General features: G+C 38.8%; 1 protein-coding gene and 1 long non-coding RNA gene across 6 annotated transcripts in view; one reads left to right on the forward strand and one right to left on the reverse strand.

Moving 5' to 3' along the window:
- The window catches only part of MITF (melanocyte inducing transcription factor), a 235,428-nt gene that overhangs the window by 93,624 nt on the left and 124,464 nt on the right, over positions 1-17,340 (forward strand). The gene's annotated exons all lie outside the window — the stretch shown is intronic.
- LOC131276105 (uncharacterized) overlaps positions 1,354-17,340 on the reverse strand; it is a 173,773-nt gene continuing 157,786 nt past the window's right edge. The window contains exon 5 of one of the 2 annotated variants that reach the window (XR_009183593.1): positions 1,354-7,115. This is a non-coding gene — a long non-coding RNA (uncharacterized lncRNA). The remainder of the gene's footprint in view (positions 7,116-17,340) is intronic. The other variant, XR_011647545.1, reaches the window with a different exon arrangement.

The following is a 17,340-nucleotide window of genomic DNA, read 5'->3' on the forward strand; positions in this document are numbered from 1 at the left end:
GGGAGTGAATGTGCAGGCCTTGCAGAGCCCATTGTAATCAATCATTGCAGAAGTTTTGCTAACACTCTGGGCTGCCCAACACCCTGTATTTTGGGCAGCATCATATCAAGTACCTTCCTTTAGAACCCCACTCTTGTGCAATAAGAGGAAAGCTTAATCATAAAAATAGAATATGTATGTAACGGTAGGCCACATATACACATAGTCAATAAAATTGCTTGGCATTTATTCTTGTGTTATTTTTTCTGGAAAAAAAGTTAAATGGGGTTTTCCACAGCTTTTTTTTTTCTTCTAACCTAGTTGCAAGATATTTTCCAACCCTACGTTTTCCATTCACTTTAGCTCAAAACTCAGCAATGAGGCACTTTCTTGTCAAAGGTGAATTTAAAAAAAATGGGAACCTTTTCATTTGTTAGTCACATGATGCTGGATGTTATAAAAAATAATAATAGCAAGGAGTACATTTTTTTCCCTTTCAGTGTCAGACTTTTAGCTGCTTGACTTCTTTACCATTGCTAAAGTGAAGATTGTCTGCTTTGTGTAAAAAATGCATTCAAGAACATACACACTAAATGGGTTTTAAACAGTGTTTGCCCTGACAATGCTGGAATTTTCTCAGCTTCTGGAGACACTGAAAGCTTTGTTTTGTGGGTTGTGTCTCCCTACCCCCACCCCTACCCCCCAAACTTGAGTCATAAAGCCTGAAAACTAATGAGGTTGCTGAACCTTAACTGGGGGAGCAGATGTAGCTGAAGTGGTTGAGTGCCTGCTTCCCAGGTACAAGATCTCAGATTTGGTCCCTGTACCTCCTAAAAACAAACAAACAAACAAACAAAAAAAACCAACTCTAAAATTTTTTGTGATGATGAACATACAACTTTTTTTTAAAAGCCATTGATTATATGCTTTAGATAGACGATATGGTATGTGACTATATCTCATAAAACTGCCTAATAAATAAATAAATAAATGTGCAAGAATAGTCAGAAATAGCTATATACAGCAAGGAAAACAGAGATTGAGAGGTGAAGAATTTTCTTGTTTTTTGTTTATTATTATTATTGAAATAATGAAAATGTTCTAATAATGATTGGAGTTATGAATGCACAACTGTGTGATTATAACAGATACCATTGATTGTTCACTTTCTACATTTGTATACGTTAATGATATGTATCAATAAAATTGATTTGTTATTATAAAAGTCTAATTGGGAAAGCAGATAACAGCTCAAGTGGTTGAGTGCCTGCTTCCCGTGTATAAGGTACCAGGTTCAATCCCCAATACCTCCTAAAAACAAACAAAGAAATAAAAAACCAACTCTTATAGGGGAGTGGATGTAGCTCAGTGGTTGAGCACCTGCTTCCCATGTATGAGGTCCTGGATTTAATCTCTGCTACGTCTAAAAGAAACAAATTGGTAGGATGCATGGGAAACAATGAGAGATGGCAGAAACCATAAGGTTGGCTCAAGGTGGTTTCTCATCGCAGTTCTGCAACTTTACTCATTTTGCACTTTATTGTTTCAGGCCCCTGAGTATATTTTTTTCTTTAAGAGGATCAAATTAGACCTAGATTTGGGGGGGGGGGGCAGGGAGGTGGGTTTGGACGGACAATGCCCCAGCCAAATAAATGAATAGCTATCATCAAGACTAATATGTGAGGGTCTTTCATAGAATAGGAAAAGAAAGAAAGAAAAAAGAACCTTTCTATAAAAGCAAAAGCTATAAGCCAGATTTTCTTGATAATGCATTTATCTTTGAGTTTTTGTTTTTATTTTTATTTTTTATTTTTGAAGATTTTTCTCTTATACTGTATCCTGAGCTTCTATCTGATTGTTTAGAATAGGGGTTGGCAAACTAGACTGCATCTGGCCTGCCAGCTATTGGCCCTAAAGCTCAGAATTCTTTTTACATTTTTAAATGGTTGGAAAAAAAACCCCCACAACAACCACCGAAGGCCATGTGTAAGAGATCAAATGTGGCCCTCTAAGCCTGAAATATTTCCCTCCAGACCCTTTATGTAAGAAGTTTACCACCCCTTGGTTTAGAACATGCTTGCTGCTCTACATTTGGTGGTAGATATATGACCATATAAAAAGTTCCTTTCTAATTCTTTATTAGATTTTGTTAATTCACCCACAGATGTTTCTTGAGCATCTCTCTCGTTTCCAACATTGTCATAGGTATTGGGGAAATAAAGTTTAAAAAGACAGACACATCCCTTCATTCATAGAGTTTACGTTCCAGTGGAGAGAAAAAGACCAGACCAAAGCAAACCAAGGAGATATGAGACACTGAAAAATGAACTACTGGTAAGACAAATCTGCGAGTATGAGATACAGAAAAATGGAGATTTTGGTGTGCTTCTCCCTTTATTCTTTCCTCCATGGACTATGCTATGGAATGGTGACTAAATCATTTCCTAGATTTTGAATACACACACTCAACACACACATGCAAAACACTTGTTTGCTTTTCTCTATAACTTCCTTATTTTTTTGTTTCGTTTCTTTCCTAAAGTCTCTTTTTGCCCTAACTGAAATTCATTATTAACCCAGGTTTTATTGCATTCTTCTGGTTGTTTTTCTTATGATATATCTTTTTCCATCCACCTTTCTGTATCATTGTATTTAAAATCTGTCTCTTGTTTGCAGCATATAGTTGGGTCTTGGACCTTCATCTTTTATGCTGTTTTTCTTTCTTCTGGAAATATGGGTTATGGTTATTTTATTCTTTTTAGGATCAGGCTCTTTTTCTAGATCTGATGTTCTTTAAAAAAAATCTGCATTTTGTGATGTGCACTGAAGTAGACGAGCACTTGCTTGTTTCCTTTGGATTTATCCTCTTATTGAAATCCTTTGTGCCGCTCCCAGATCATTAATCCTGCTCTCCTGAGTTTACTGAATGTTTGAATTTGAGTGTGTGTGTATTTATGTGTGTGTGTGTGTTGAAACTATGCCTTCTACCATCTGTTTTGGTTAGCAGAGTGACCAGAACTTGAACAAAAGGCCATGATTGACTTGTTCCAAACATATGGAGGCCTGAAATTATCCTATTACAAAAGTTACTACATTCATGTAAATGGCTAAGCAAAGGTCAAATATGAGTTACATTATTTATGGCTCAGTGAGAGATTTGATATTGCAAGTCAGTCAGCATTTGTGAGAAGACTGGTATTATCACTGGCTGTGCCAGGTAAAGGATCATCTAAAAAGTGATTTGGAATGAAATCAGAATACATAAGGAGGAGACTGTTTAGATGTGTTCCAGGAAACAAAGGTCCTGTGCTTGACTCAGAAGAAGTTCTATTACTCTTGCTACTTTCAGACTTGCTTTACCCTCTAAATCAATTTCATCATCTGTTATCTGGGTGTAATACTGACAAGAACAGGGGAGTGGATGTGGCTTAAGCAACTGAGCACCTGCTTCCCACATGGGAGGCCCCATGTTTGGTTCCAGATGCTTCCTAAGGAAAACAAAACAAACAAAAGAAAAACCATAAAACCAACTCAGGGGAACCAGTGTGGCTCAGTGGTTGAGTGCCGGCTTCGCACATACAAGGTCCTGGGTTCATTCCCTGGCTCCCAGTACCACACACACTCACAAAACTAACCTGACACGAACAAGTTAAAGTTGGTTTATTAGAACTTATTGCAGTTGCTTGCTACAGAGACTGCCAATTATCAATTTATTGCCTCTCAGCTCCCAATTCACCCTTTATTGTCTGTTCTGTGAAAATGGATCTTTACTCTAAATATTTTCCTTTGTCAACTGGCACAATGTTAAGCATTGTCAGGGGATGGCACTGGAGAGACACTGCAGGAAGAGGAAGTTTCCTTCCTAGATATGGTGTCGTATGTGTGCTCACCTGGTTTCCGCAGCATGAGTGCCTTCTCTAGCCCTCAACTCCTGTAGCACTTGCAGCTTCTCTAGTGCCTGCAAGTTCTCTAGGACCTGCAGCTTCTCCCATACCCACAGCTTCTCTAGCACCCAGCTCTTGCAGCATGGGCGATTTATGGTTCCTGCAGTGCTTGTGGCTTCTCTAGCACCTGGCTCCTGTGGTGCAAACGGCTTCTCTGCCATAAGGCTCCTCCGGAGGTCAAGCTTTTCCAGTGCCCAATGCCTGCAGTACATGTTGGCCTGCAGTACCTACTAGCCACCGGCTTCTGCTGACATCCTCCCACAGGCAGTTTTGTAGCAGAGTGCCTCTAGTGAGACACCTTCCTGTGAACATCTTTCCCTGGCACCCTGTAAGATGGATTTCCAGCAAGTTCTGTACAGATAGCACCACTGTGCCTTCCATGCCAGTGGACCAAGAAGATGTGGATCTCAGCTCTGGAGAAAGACTCTTCCTTGGGCCATTATCTCTGCCCTCGGGTAGTAGCTGCTTCTCATATTTGCTGTTTCTGCATTCTTAGGATTCTCTTTACTTCTCTTTACTTCTTACTGCCTAATCCCCTGTTATGATTGCTAAGTCCTTACAGTAAACTTTCCCTGCTCAAATTACTAGTGATTTCTCTTTTCTGTTTGGATCCTGACTAATGCAGGGTCCCATCAATAGAATTATATCCTATACTTCTCTTGCGAAAAACCCGGGGGTAAAAGGCAATCTAATGGATTTGTACAAAGGAGCATGGCATTAGAACATATATGCTATAATATTTCTGTGCATTCTTATGATAAAAAAAAACAGTTTAGAAAACTGGAAATTTGCAGGTATCTTTAGCAGAGGAGGAGGGTCATGGTTCTGATGATTGTAGTGTAGAAAATCCACAGAAGATTTTATTCACAAATTTACCATTCTGCTTTGCCCTGGGAGTTTCAGGATCTGTGAACAAGACTGCTGATGGACCCAGATGATGAGTGGTAATTCAGTTCCTGGGGATTGTCTGCAGAGCTGTAATATCTACATTGATGATCAAATTTGATTAAATGTACATGTCAAGCGTTTCCTTCTACTCTTTTATCATGTGATAGAGTTGCAAGCAGTCAGTCTTTTGTTCCCCTTTTCTGTGTGAATCCTGCAGAAATGTGATGTGGGTAAGTCTAAGACTCAGCAAAGAGAGAAAACCAGAATGAGGTGCCTTGAGGATTATCTGGTCTAATCCCTTCATTTTTGAGATGGGGAAACTGATCTCAGGTGAGGGTAGGTAACTTGCTCAGGAGTATTAACTGAAGAAGAGTACAAAAGAATACACAAAAACAGACCTTCTCATTCCTAGTCTATTGTGTCCCTCCCACTCCAGCCTATTAGTTTTTTACTCTCCAGGCGTTTTTCTCACATTTGTGCTTAAAATCGACAAAGTTTGGGAAAATAGAGTATGTGTTTTATTAAAGAATATTCAAGTCTAAATACATTAAAAGGATAGACCAAATGCCTTGGGTAGGTCCATCATCTTTTAAAATATAAAAAGGGCTTATTAAAGTGTGGTATATGTATAGAACTGCACATATTGTAGGAGTACAGCTTAGTGGAATTTCTACAAACAACCTCTGTTAACCAGCAGCCACATCGAGAAACAGAACATTGCCTGCACCCCGAGGAGCTCCCTGCCTCTGCCCTTAGTCGCTGTTCCTTCCAAGGGTTGCTGCCATCCTAACTTATTACAGTAAATTAATTGTGCCTGTGTGCCTGGTTTCTTTTGATCACGATTGTGCTTGGGAGATTGATCCATGTTGCTATGAGTAGTTGCAGTTCCTTCCTTTTCATTGCTGTTCTAGTATGTTGTTCTGTGAATCTAGTGGGAATTATTTATCCCTTCTACTGTTGATGGGCATTTCAGGAGTTTTTCAGTCTCAGTCTGGGCACTTACTAGTAATGCAGCTACAGACATCTGCCATTATTATTTTAAATTTCACCAATTATTATTATTTTTTTACCTTTTGGAAGTTAGAAGACAGCAACTTGTGAGGTTAAGGGCACCAGCTTGGCATTGAACAGATAACACATTAGCTGTGTGATCTGGTCTAGTTATTTATGAACTTGAGCCTGTCTCCTCATTTGTAAATGGGCATGCTAATATCAGTCTTGCAGACATTTAGAAAAAATAGAATGGAATGATGGACGTTAAGTGCTGTGCACAGTGCTTGACACTTAATAGATACTCAAGGAATGGAGGTTGCTATTATTTTTTAAATTAAACTTCTATAAATTGTGGCAAAGTGTCAGCATAGTTTACCATTTGCATGCAGTTGCTTGTGCACAGTTTTTCATTTTGTTCAGAGCTTGCACATGCACTCCCTATGGAATGTTTCAGTCTTCTTTATCTTCCCCTTCCCTGTCTCCCTGCCACACTTATAACCTGCTTGTTAGGTTCCAGGTACAGGTGCAGGGATTGAATAAGATAGTTTTTGTCAGACTTCATTCATTCCTGAGTTACCGTCTCATTTTTTGCCATATAGGCTCATCATTGTAATATTATTTGCTTATTGTTTTTTCTTTACTTTGCCTTTAATCTGCTTACTTGCCTTTACTTGGCATTGTTCTAAGAGCAAAGTACTTAAATAAGGCATTTGTAGCAATATGTTATTTTTGAAGAGTTCTCTAATATTAGACTATCAAAAACATTTCACATAACACAAGTGATATAAAAATCACATTTTGGGAAATATTGAACTAAGCAAGGATTCTACTTATTGGAACTCATGGTCTTTGGATGGAGGTAGACAATTTGAGCACATAGCCCCACATCCTTTAGTTTTTGTTGGTGCCTTCTTATCGCGCTTGTCTTAATTCAGATCCTCCTTGCCTCAGACAAGCCTCTGAATGCTAATACTGTTCCTCTTCAGTCTCTCACCAGGATAATCTATCCTCCTTAAGGTTGACAGGATAGTCTTTCTCCAGAACCACTACTGCTAGTTGTTTCCTATTGGAAGAATTTAAGAAAATGCCCTTTTCCATCAAGTCTTCAATAAACACTGTCGTGTGGGCTTTTCTCCTAATGACATGGTTACATGAGTTAAAGTCATTGTATCAGTCTTTTGAGAGTAAGTTTTGTTGTATTAACAAAGGACTCCAAAATCTTGGTTTATAAAAACTCAGATTGGCAGTGGCTCTTCTCTTCTCTGCATCCTCTCCTTTTGAAACTGAGGCTCAAGGCACAGCACCTAAAGACTTGAACAGAAGGAAAAAAATTATGGAATCACGCAATGGTTCTTAGACCTTCTGCCAGGAAGTGGCAAATGTCACTTAATTCACATTTTATTGGCCCAAACAAGTCAGTGGACAACCTGATAGAATGAACATTCTGTAGGAAGGGGATTGGCAGGGTGGGACAGTAGAGTTATGTTTTAAACATTTTCAATCCATCAATGAATATAATCTCTGGGATATAATTCCCAATTTGTTTTTTTTCCTTGTCAGTTTTATTCAACACCTTCATTCATATACATATATTTTTAACTTTCATTATCAGTTTACTGCCAAACCAGCAATCGGGCTAGGCACAAGATTTACGGAAAACCAAGACTACAGGTCATTGGCCCAACTACCCTGATGATTTACTGTTTCTCATAAAATTATGCCTAAAGATGGGTAGTCTTGGCAGCCTATAAGAAGGGAGGAATCAAAAGCTTCATTCATTAATTCAATAAATATTTACTCCTGTTGCCAGATGATATTGCTAGAAACTCTGTGAAGCTTCAAGGTGTCAGCCTTGATTCCTGCTCTCTAGAAAAATTCATGTAATAAATTCAATTAAGAATATCTTTGCCTTTATGTATAGTTGGTCCAGAGCTAGTAATACTTGCATGAATTCCAGCTAAAATGCAGATCAGTCAGTATTGATACTAGGTTCAGCCTCAAGTGTGCTTTCTTCTGGAAGGTATGTTTGGTTGGACTTTGAGGAAAATCATTAACTCATCCTGACTTAAAGCTTTGTGAGTGACTAGAGATTACAGAATTATGTTTATTTAGTTTCAAAGGTTGTATTTTAAGATGAAAGATAATTTAAGAAAAATACCTGGCATCCCTCATTAATCTGAAGCTATTTTAATGGGAATAAAGGACAACCTGGTTTCTTCTTAGAAGTGGAATATATCAGTTTCATTTATAAACTATATTCAATCAGATTTTATCTAGGTTGTATAGAGTAAATGTCAATTGGATAAGTCAACTAGAATAAGTAAAGAAAAATACTTGTGACTCAAATATGCATAATTTTAATGGCCTTTACTTCACTATTCTAGTTAATGCAATAAATAGGTTACTGTAAAGCCAAAGACATAAAAATGTAGAGCATAAATATATAAAGATTATAATTTTCAAATGAATTAATATAAAATAATTATGGCATTTTGATACATGAAATGAATCTGATTATAATTATTCTCCTAAATGAAGTATGTGTTATAAAATGAATAATTTGACCCTACCTTGTATGTTTAATTGTTGGGATAATTTGAAGTGAGACATGACCATATATTAACATTTTTGGAGTTTGATGTTATGAGCATCATGGATGTTCTAATTCTATTCCTTGATGGTTTAAATAAGTATCTGGCAGAACTTTATTTTTCTTGTTATGAGCTAGAGAGCAAAAACATTAGCATCTGAAGTAAATGCTGGAATCTTTACCACATCATGTGTGCATGTGTTGTGTGTGTTGTGATTTAAGTCATGTACAATGTGGTCCAGGGACTGACTGGCTTGTGAACTGTTTGTCTTGTTGCTGGTCTACAGTGAGATAAGGACAGAAACTGAGAGTGTTCAGCACCTCTTTTAGCCATCTCATGGTGTAATTATAGGTCAGTTGAATCTAACAATAAAAAAAATTGGGCCTTGAGTATTCAAGCATCTGCTTAGTTTTTCATTTCAATTTTCTAAGAATCCTTTTTATTATAAATTTACAAAATTATCAGTCTGTGATGGATTTGAAATTACCAAAAATGGAATGAACAAAACAAAAACTGAACTGGTTTAACAGGTGGGTTGAGAGCATTGGTGACACCTGCTCTCCTGTGACACAAATGTAGTATAATTTTTAATATTCCATGGGAATGATTTATGACATGGAGTACTGTGGCTCATGAAGCACTGATCCTTTTAAATCCCAAGTTAAACCATGGCCCCTAACCATTCCAGCATAGCTATTCTGTCCATTTACTTGTGCCATTTGAATCGACCAGTTTCTTAGAATGAATGGCAAATAAGTTATCTTTCCACTTATTAATTCATTCAGCTATGATATATTGAGCATATATTGAGTATCAGAGACTGTCACAAGCACTAGGATTAGAACAGGAACAAAATAATCCCTGATCTCTCTTGGCTTTTCTTAAAATAATTAAAATATGTAACTGTATTTGTATATACATATACACACACACATAGACACACAAGCACACACACAAGAACTTCCAGGAGGTTGCTTGTCTCCATGTGTCATCCATTTCCAGTATGGCCACTAAGGCATGCATCCCTCTACTACACTGTGGATGTTAAGATCCCAAGTGGATGTGGCTCAAGTAGTTGAGCACCTGCTTCCCACATGCGAGGTCCTGGGTTCAGTTCCTGGTGCCTCCTAGAAAAAAAGGTTCCTTGTTTATGTGGTTTTGTGCCTGAACACTGGCTGACAAAGCAAGTAACGCCTTCATCCTCAGGTGACATTTGTAGGTGGCTTCCCTTGGGGCCACTGATATTTGAGGATGGCCTCCCCAAATTGGTGAGGACAGTAATAAGAGAAACCTCAAAGAGACTGGCAGGATCCTTGGTGTTTGCTGCCCCGAATCATTGTTCCCTTTTGGAATGTCATAAAATTACAGTTAGAGCCAGCTTGTTTCCTTGGCTCAGCAGGAGGGTGATGTTCTGAACCTGGGAACCTCAGATGGCATGTGTGTGTGTGTGTGTGTGTGTGTGTGTGTGTGTTAACCCTTGAAATTAGGGGCAAAATTTTGTGTGTGTGCATACTTCTCTGGGGAGAAGGTCTCTGTACTTGCATCATATTCTCTAAGTAGTTCAAGTTTCCTCCTACCCACAAAGCTGAAGAATCTTTGGTATACAGTGGCCTATAGCAGCTTGTCTCCCATTATTTACCTAATTCATCGCCTCCTATTTTCTCCATTCTCTTTTTGGGTTAGCTAGACTGTCCTCTCCACTGTTCCTCCACTATGCCAGGCATGATTCCACCTGAATGGGTAGGATCATTCTGCTTGCAATGCTCAACCTGCAACCATCCCAGAGCCTATTTCCTCATCTTTTTCCTCCTTTTTCTCCCTTAGTTCAAATGTCACCTGCTCGGCCCTACCCAACTGCTGTATTTGGCATTGCATCTCTTTCGTGTCATCTCTTGGCTTTTTTGATCCTCACTCTGCTTTAGTTTTACCGATAGCACTTACTAGTCTAACATATTACACTGCTTAGTTATTTCTTGAGTTTATGGCTCATGTTCCCCTCTCTGCCAGTGCTCCATAAAAGTGAGGATTTTTGTCTCTTTTGTTCACTGCTGTACTGCCAGCACCTAGAACAGTGTCTGGCACATATAGGATGTAGACTGACTCTCCCTTTCAAGGTGTACAAATAGAGCTTAATTCCACCAGTTTAGTTCAGATTCCACAATAGCACTGTATGTATTCTATGCCATTGGTTATGATTTGGTGAATCTCAGGTCTTCTGTTGCCACAAGTTGGTTTTCAATGTGTCTCTTCATTTTTCATTCAAATTTCAATTCGCAACATGTGGCATTTTCATTATTTTCTTATTGATTTCTCTGCCTGTCTAGTCTTACTTGACCCCAGATCCTCAAAGCATTCATGGGTAAGACCTTAGGCAGGTTAGCTTCCTTTTCTGCCCCTCAGTTTCCTTGTGTTTAAACTGGGAATAATGATCTATAACCTTGCAGGGCTGCTGTGAGAGGAAAATGAGATGATGCACGTGAAATGGTTAGCACAGTGCCTGGCATAAATATTTAGTTGCAATGATGCTAACGAAAATATAAGTATCTTTTGGCACAGCGTAATGTCTGGCACGTGGCAGGCACAAAGTTAATGATAGCCATTACAATTATTTTGACCCCCTTCCATTATTACCATGGCTAATGATACAGCCCCAGATAATAATCAGAGAGTAAGGCATTAGCAGAAAATTTTAGAGAAGATGAAGGCTCTCCTCTTCCTCTTCCTTACTGGGAATAAATGCTTCTCCTGTCATACAAAGGGAGATCTTTTCAGTTTGAATTTCATTCTTTGCTACATGACGTGATGGTAGTTGTCACCATCTTTCTAATACTCAGAGTTTTTTGCAACATTCTGTCCAAATAGATAGTAATAGGTAACCTCTCTGGGTTAGCCCTTCGGAAGTATTTTCACATGTGTGTTTCACAACAATCATGATTTTTGGCAAAGGTTTCATTTTCTGGCGGGCATTTCAAGGAGCTGCCTATAAATAGATGAAAGCCTAGGTTATTTGCTTGCTTTCTCTTTTCCTTCATAGGCAGCCAAAAAAGTACAATTCCTCCTATATGAGAGAGAGGGTTGTTTGAGCAACAAGAGTACATGGTGTAAGCTTGAGAAAGATTAACGTGGGAGCATGAGCATAATTGGTGGAGGGGGTGTTGCAAAGCCAGCAGAGAAGGGAGGAAGGCGGGTGTGCTGTGGGAATTGGCAGGATCTAGAGATGGACCGGTTTCAGTGGGAGTGGAAGTGCGTGGTACCCAGGGAGTATGTGTGTCCAGCTTTCCAAAGAGTCTCCCCAAGCAGTCGTCCCAATTATACTTCCACCGGCAGTGTGTGAGAGTGCTGGTTGTACCCCGTTCTTGCCACACTTGGTTACCTAGCATTCTGGTCACTATTGCTGCTTTTAACAAATGTTTTAGCATAAAACATACAGGTTAAAAACAGTAACTATCATTTGATGATCTCTTATGGTTTCTGTGGCTCAGGCATTCTGCAAGGGCTGGGCCGGGCACTTCTGGCTTGGGATTCTCATAAAGGCGCAGACTTCCTGTAGACGGAAACCTTTGGTGGTTAAATTCTACCCCATGTTACTGTCTTTATCCCAAGGACAGGACTGGGACTAAGGTGAGGCAAGAGAGATGCCCAGGACACAAAACTAGGAACATAGTCCCTCTCAGGGTTGTATGAATCCTGGTCCTACCAAGAATGACATTAACATTTATTGAGCATCTACTGGGTGCCAGGCGTTGCTCTACTTTGGTATGAGGTGTTTTATTTATGCTCGATGTGATTTTTTCTTCTGGGTTAACTTCCTAGGTGGATATTTTCTTAACTACCCTATATTTAAATACACTTCCCTCTTAACCACCCTATGTTTAAATGCACTGTCCTCTGTTTCCATATGATTACCCAATAATCACCTTCATGGCTTGTTTATTGACATGACACATGTAATTTGTCTGGCTTAATGCCTGTCCACCTGCCTTTCCCCAGCCCCTGGCACTAGACTGAGGGTCCATGAGAACGTGGACTGCACTGTGAATGCAGTAGGGCTGCCTGTCAAAATACAGGAGACCCCCTTGATTTTGAAATTCGGATAAAAACAAATAATTTTTTAGTAGGTGAGTCCCAAATATGGAACTTTTAAAGTATAAGTAGGTCTCAAATGCTTACACTGAAATATTATCCATGATATTATGTAAAAATCAAATTTAACCAGTGGTTTAATTTGCCAGTAGTTTAATTTGCCAAATACTAGGCATTTAGCACAGTATGTAGCATATAGTATGAATTCAGTAAAGGTTTGAATGAATGAGTGAGTGAATAAATGAAAGAGCTTTTTTCTTTCTCATAGTTTGCCCTTTTTTCTTTTGCAGATATGGAAACTGATACTCAAGTAATCTAATAAGCTTTTTCATGGACCCTCAGCTGGTTAGTACAGGGTGAGGATGAGTCAGGTTTTGAAAGCTGCTCTTTTTGGCTTTCAGTTCTTTCTGTTCTTTTCACTACATTGTACCGCCTCACCTCATTACAAGAAAATTCCTTCTTGTAGCAGTCAAATATCTTAGTCATATCAACAGAAAATGCAGAAAGGGAGTTTATTAAAGGGTTTTCAAGAGCTCAGGATCCCTGGGAGGCCGGAGCACCAGACCTGAGGCCAAGCAGCCACGAGTCACGCCTCTAACACACAGTATAGCTGGTCTCATGGAGACCCTGATGTGGAGCTACTGGGCACACGTGTGGCAGCTTCTCACGATGCCACTAGCACAGACTACTAACCCACGTGGCCAGAGCCCCTGGCCCCAAGGCCCTCCTGATGTAGCTGTCTCCTCCTGTGCCTCTTTACAGTTTTGAAGGTCCGGCCTGGCCACTGGCAGAACCAAGGGCACATTTTTTCATCCTAGCTGCAAGGGAGTTCTGGAGAAGTAAATTTTAGAATTTACTTCCAGAAATTTACTTCTGGAGAAGTAAATTTTAGAAGGCTAAAATGGGAAGCTAGTTCGATCTCCCCCTAACATCACCGGATGGGGGATTTTCTAAACATGAGAAGTGTGTTAAGAGGTATTGAGTGTTTAAAAATAAATTAAAAATATATTAAAAAAAAAAAAAGAGGTATCAAGTAGCCTAAAATATATGTCCACCTAATGCAACTTTGAACTTTGGATAGCACGGTGCCTTCTAATTTTTAAAAACAAACATTACTTTCTACATTATATGAAAGCAAGAATTGTGTTTATTTTAATGTGCCTGTACTTTGCTGAGCATGGGTCTATACTTTATTCACTCACATATGTGAGTGAATAAATGCTTAATTTTCTGCAGGTGTCTTTTACAGGTGTCTTTTTAAATTTTACCTGTTTTTACTTTTATATAATTTCAAAATTTGCTATAATGAATAATTGTAATAAAAATAAAGTATTGAAAACTTGGTAAGTGACTGGGAGAAAAGCTATAGTCTGAAATCCCTTATCTACAATCCTGAAATACAAAAGTCTCTGAATGCTGGAGGAATTTTTTATGAAACCTCATTTGACAGAATTACCTGACCTAAAATGACACAAGGCTATTTATAGTCTTTATTATCTCACTTAGTTGAATATTCACATGTTTCTTTGCAGAAATATTAATATGCTTGATTATGAACTGTTGCCCTGATATCACTGGGAATATTATACTATCTATGTGCTCTTTTTCCTTTATAAAATCTGCAAAGTTCTCATGGTTAAGACCCATCTATCTCCAAGGGCTTTTTGAAGTGAGCATACAAGCATGTGTGTGTGTATGTGTACACATATGCATAATATAAACACAGAAATTTCTGGAAGGATACATTCACACCTGTCAACAGCAGTTACCTCTAAGAAAAGTGATTGGATGGGTAGACAGTGAGAGATGAATTCATGCTTCATATTCTTCAGTGTTTCTAATAATTATTTTAATAAACCTGCTATTTTTTTTCAGTGATAGGGGAGAGTAGGGTATAGGTGTAGGACTTTGTTTAATTTAGGGAAATAGTGGTAATTATTGATTTTCAAAACTGGGTTTTGAAACACACTACATCTTTCCATATTAGTTCAACATTACTGACAAGGATCTGGAAAAACTTACCATACACAAGAGACAGACTACTGTAGTTTGGACGATGTGTGCATGCTCTAGTGGCAAGGAATTTGCATCAACAAAAAACACTACTTTTGCTTAAAAAATAAATAAAGACACTCGAAAATGTGATGAGTAAATGAAACTACCATTATTAGTGATGGGTTTGGCATATTTTACGAAATCTGAATGATTACTCATCCACTTTACATTTGCAGAAGTTCTTTAACAAAAGCCAGATGCGCACGGAGTAGCAGGGGCTAGTAGGTGGAGGGAGGCTTAAAGCCAGTGAGGTTTTGGAGCACTGGCTTGTAGATGTTTTTTGGCTTGTCAACCAGCTGCTTTTCTGAGTCAGCTTATAGGATGGCTTCACAGGGTAAGTCTAATTTTGCTCTTTTGGGTTTAAAATAATTGGTAAGGGAGATACAACTGGCCCCTTTCCCTTGGATTCTGTAAATCAATAGTGCCTGCATTTCTTCTCTGAGAAAAACGTTTGTCATATTCCAGCATATTCAGGTGATCCTCCTACTGGTTTTTATAGCTTTGCCTCGCCTCTCCCCTAATGTTTACGGTTTGATGTCCAAGCACTGAAGGCATTTGCAAGGGGAATTGCAGAGGTCATGTGTAAGTTCTGTGGCTGGTGTGTGGCGAGCAATATGATTGAACCATAACCTTTTGTGACCCTTGCTGTTAAAGAGTTTTCCAGTAAATTAGCATAGCATGCTTTATATGCTTGCTTATGACCTTAAAAATGGTTTAGACTCTGCTGAGTGGCCATTCTAATATGCTTTATGACATGTAATAATGGTTTCAACCTGCACATTTTTCCCCCCCAGATCAGTAGCATGTATCAGTGAAATTTTGTTTTTTTAAAGGGACTTGGGAGAACATCGGCTAAGTCCCTGGATTCTGACTCCAGAGAACGTTGGTCCTCAGGGTCAGAAAAAGGGAGGATTCGCCAAGCCCTTACAAATGAGCTTTGTAGTAATTGCTGATGAAATTATGAAAACGCTGCCTTTCCCACTGGATGTTAAATGCCTCTTTTCATTAGCTATAGTATGGGTAGCAAAACCATGTGATTTTTTTTTTTTTTAAAGTTTAACCGTTGCCACTTTTAAAAGACAGTTTTCATTTTGTGGCTATACTCTTTTCTTCCTGTGTCTAGCACAGTCAAGGGCTTTATCTTGTATCTTTTTAGGACGCAATGAATAATGGGGTTCTGAGTAGCTCTCTAAGCAGAAGGTGCAGAGGGTCCTGGCTATTTTGGAATAGCTAGATTGCATCCCCTTTTCGCCATGGGCTAGCTAGCGTTGCCTTTTCCCTTTCTCTCAGCTCTCAGTCAGACCCAGGCGGGTCACCCTAAGGGGCTGGGGCATGTCTGTGACCCATACCGTTTCCAAGTGGCTGTGACATCTCTGTGTGGGCTCAGAAGGGAACTTGCCTCAGTATTTCCATTCATTAATGTAGTTCTACCTCAAAAATTAATAGCACTGAATTATATATGTGATTGTGGTGAAAAAGAGAAACTTTTTGTGTCTATGTTACTATAATAAAAATTTTAAAAAATATCCATGGAACTGCACAACACAAACAGTAAACCCCAAGTTAAACCATGGACTATAGTTAATAGTTCAGTTATAAAAATGTGCTTTCATCAGTTGTAACAAATGTACACACCGAGCCAAGGTGTTCATAATAGGGTGATATATGGGAATCATGTATTTTAGACATGATCGTTCTATAACTCACAACTTCTCTAATAATAATAAAAAAGTCTGATTTATAAAAGTGAGTAAGGAATTTGTTGATTGTTTTTTTAAATGAAAGCGTTTCATTTAAAGTCATGAAAAATCACATGAGGACTTTAAAAAATCTAAAGAATGCATGTCCTCAATGCTGCATATCTCCCATAGAAATATTTGTACACCTTGGAATCTGAAGCCCTGAGCTAGATGCTGCATGAAGTTGAAGTTTAAATGTGCCTTTTCTTTCTCAAGCATCACTATTGTGTGAGTATTTGGGGTAGGGTTGCAAAAGTATCAGTAATACAACTGGTAAATAGAAACTTCTCATGCTGCTATAATCAAGGATATATTTTGGAGTAGAATATGAATAAAATATTTGCTGAGGGTGAATTCAGACTAGGCTTCTAGACTTTGCTTCTGGTACTTTTTGGAGAGCAATCCCCTTTCCTCTCCTGTAACAGGTGCTTTGGGGGAAGAGATAAGAAGTGCACTTTACACTTTCGTAGCGATGACCCTTTCAGGAATGCTTCTATGGGTAAGACTAGGAAAATTTCTGTGAGGTTTGAGCAAAGTTGTTGCCCAAGGTGATCTGGAACAGCTAATCGGTTATGTCAGACACACAGAGAGACACTTCGAAAGGGAAAGGAAGCTTGATTGAAGTCTTACCCCCCTTCTGAAACTTGTTATAATAAAACAGTAAATGACCCAGGCTCATCATCCCTCAGTGAGAGAGGGAAGTGGGAATGTGGTGGAGACTGTCTGTGAGTGGCCCTTGAAGATGTGAGGCTGTAGCCCTTACTAATTTTCCTCCCTGGTCTACTTTTGAACCTGAATAATGACTTTGCCAAGCAGCTCTTTTTTTAAGAGAAGGGAAAAAATCTATTATCAATTATTTCAGAGCAATTATTAAGTTATCCAGCCTCTTTTGATTTTGTCCTTTTGCCTTCATTTCTTGGCATTTCTCAGCGTCTCATCAAAAGGTGGCAGGAGATGAAACCCATCTGAGCTTTTTACTCCATAGTTGCATGTTACCAATTAGGAAATTTAATTTAAACATATAGAATGACTGACTGTTCACATTTTGTAGGAAAGAAAATTCAACAC

The sequence above is a fragment of the Dasypus novemcinctus genome, chromosome 26 (assembly GCF_030445035.2).
Source record: "Dasypus novemcinctus isolate mDasNov1 chromosome 26, mDasNov1.1.hap2, whole genome shotgun sequence".
NCBI lineage: Eukaryota > Metazoa > Chordata > Mammalia > Cingulata > Dasypodidae > Dasypus > Dasypus novemcinctus.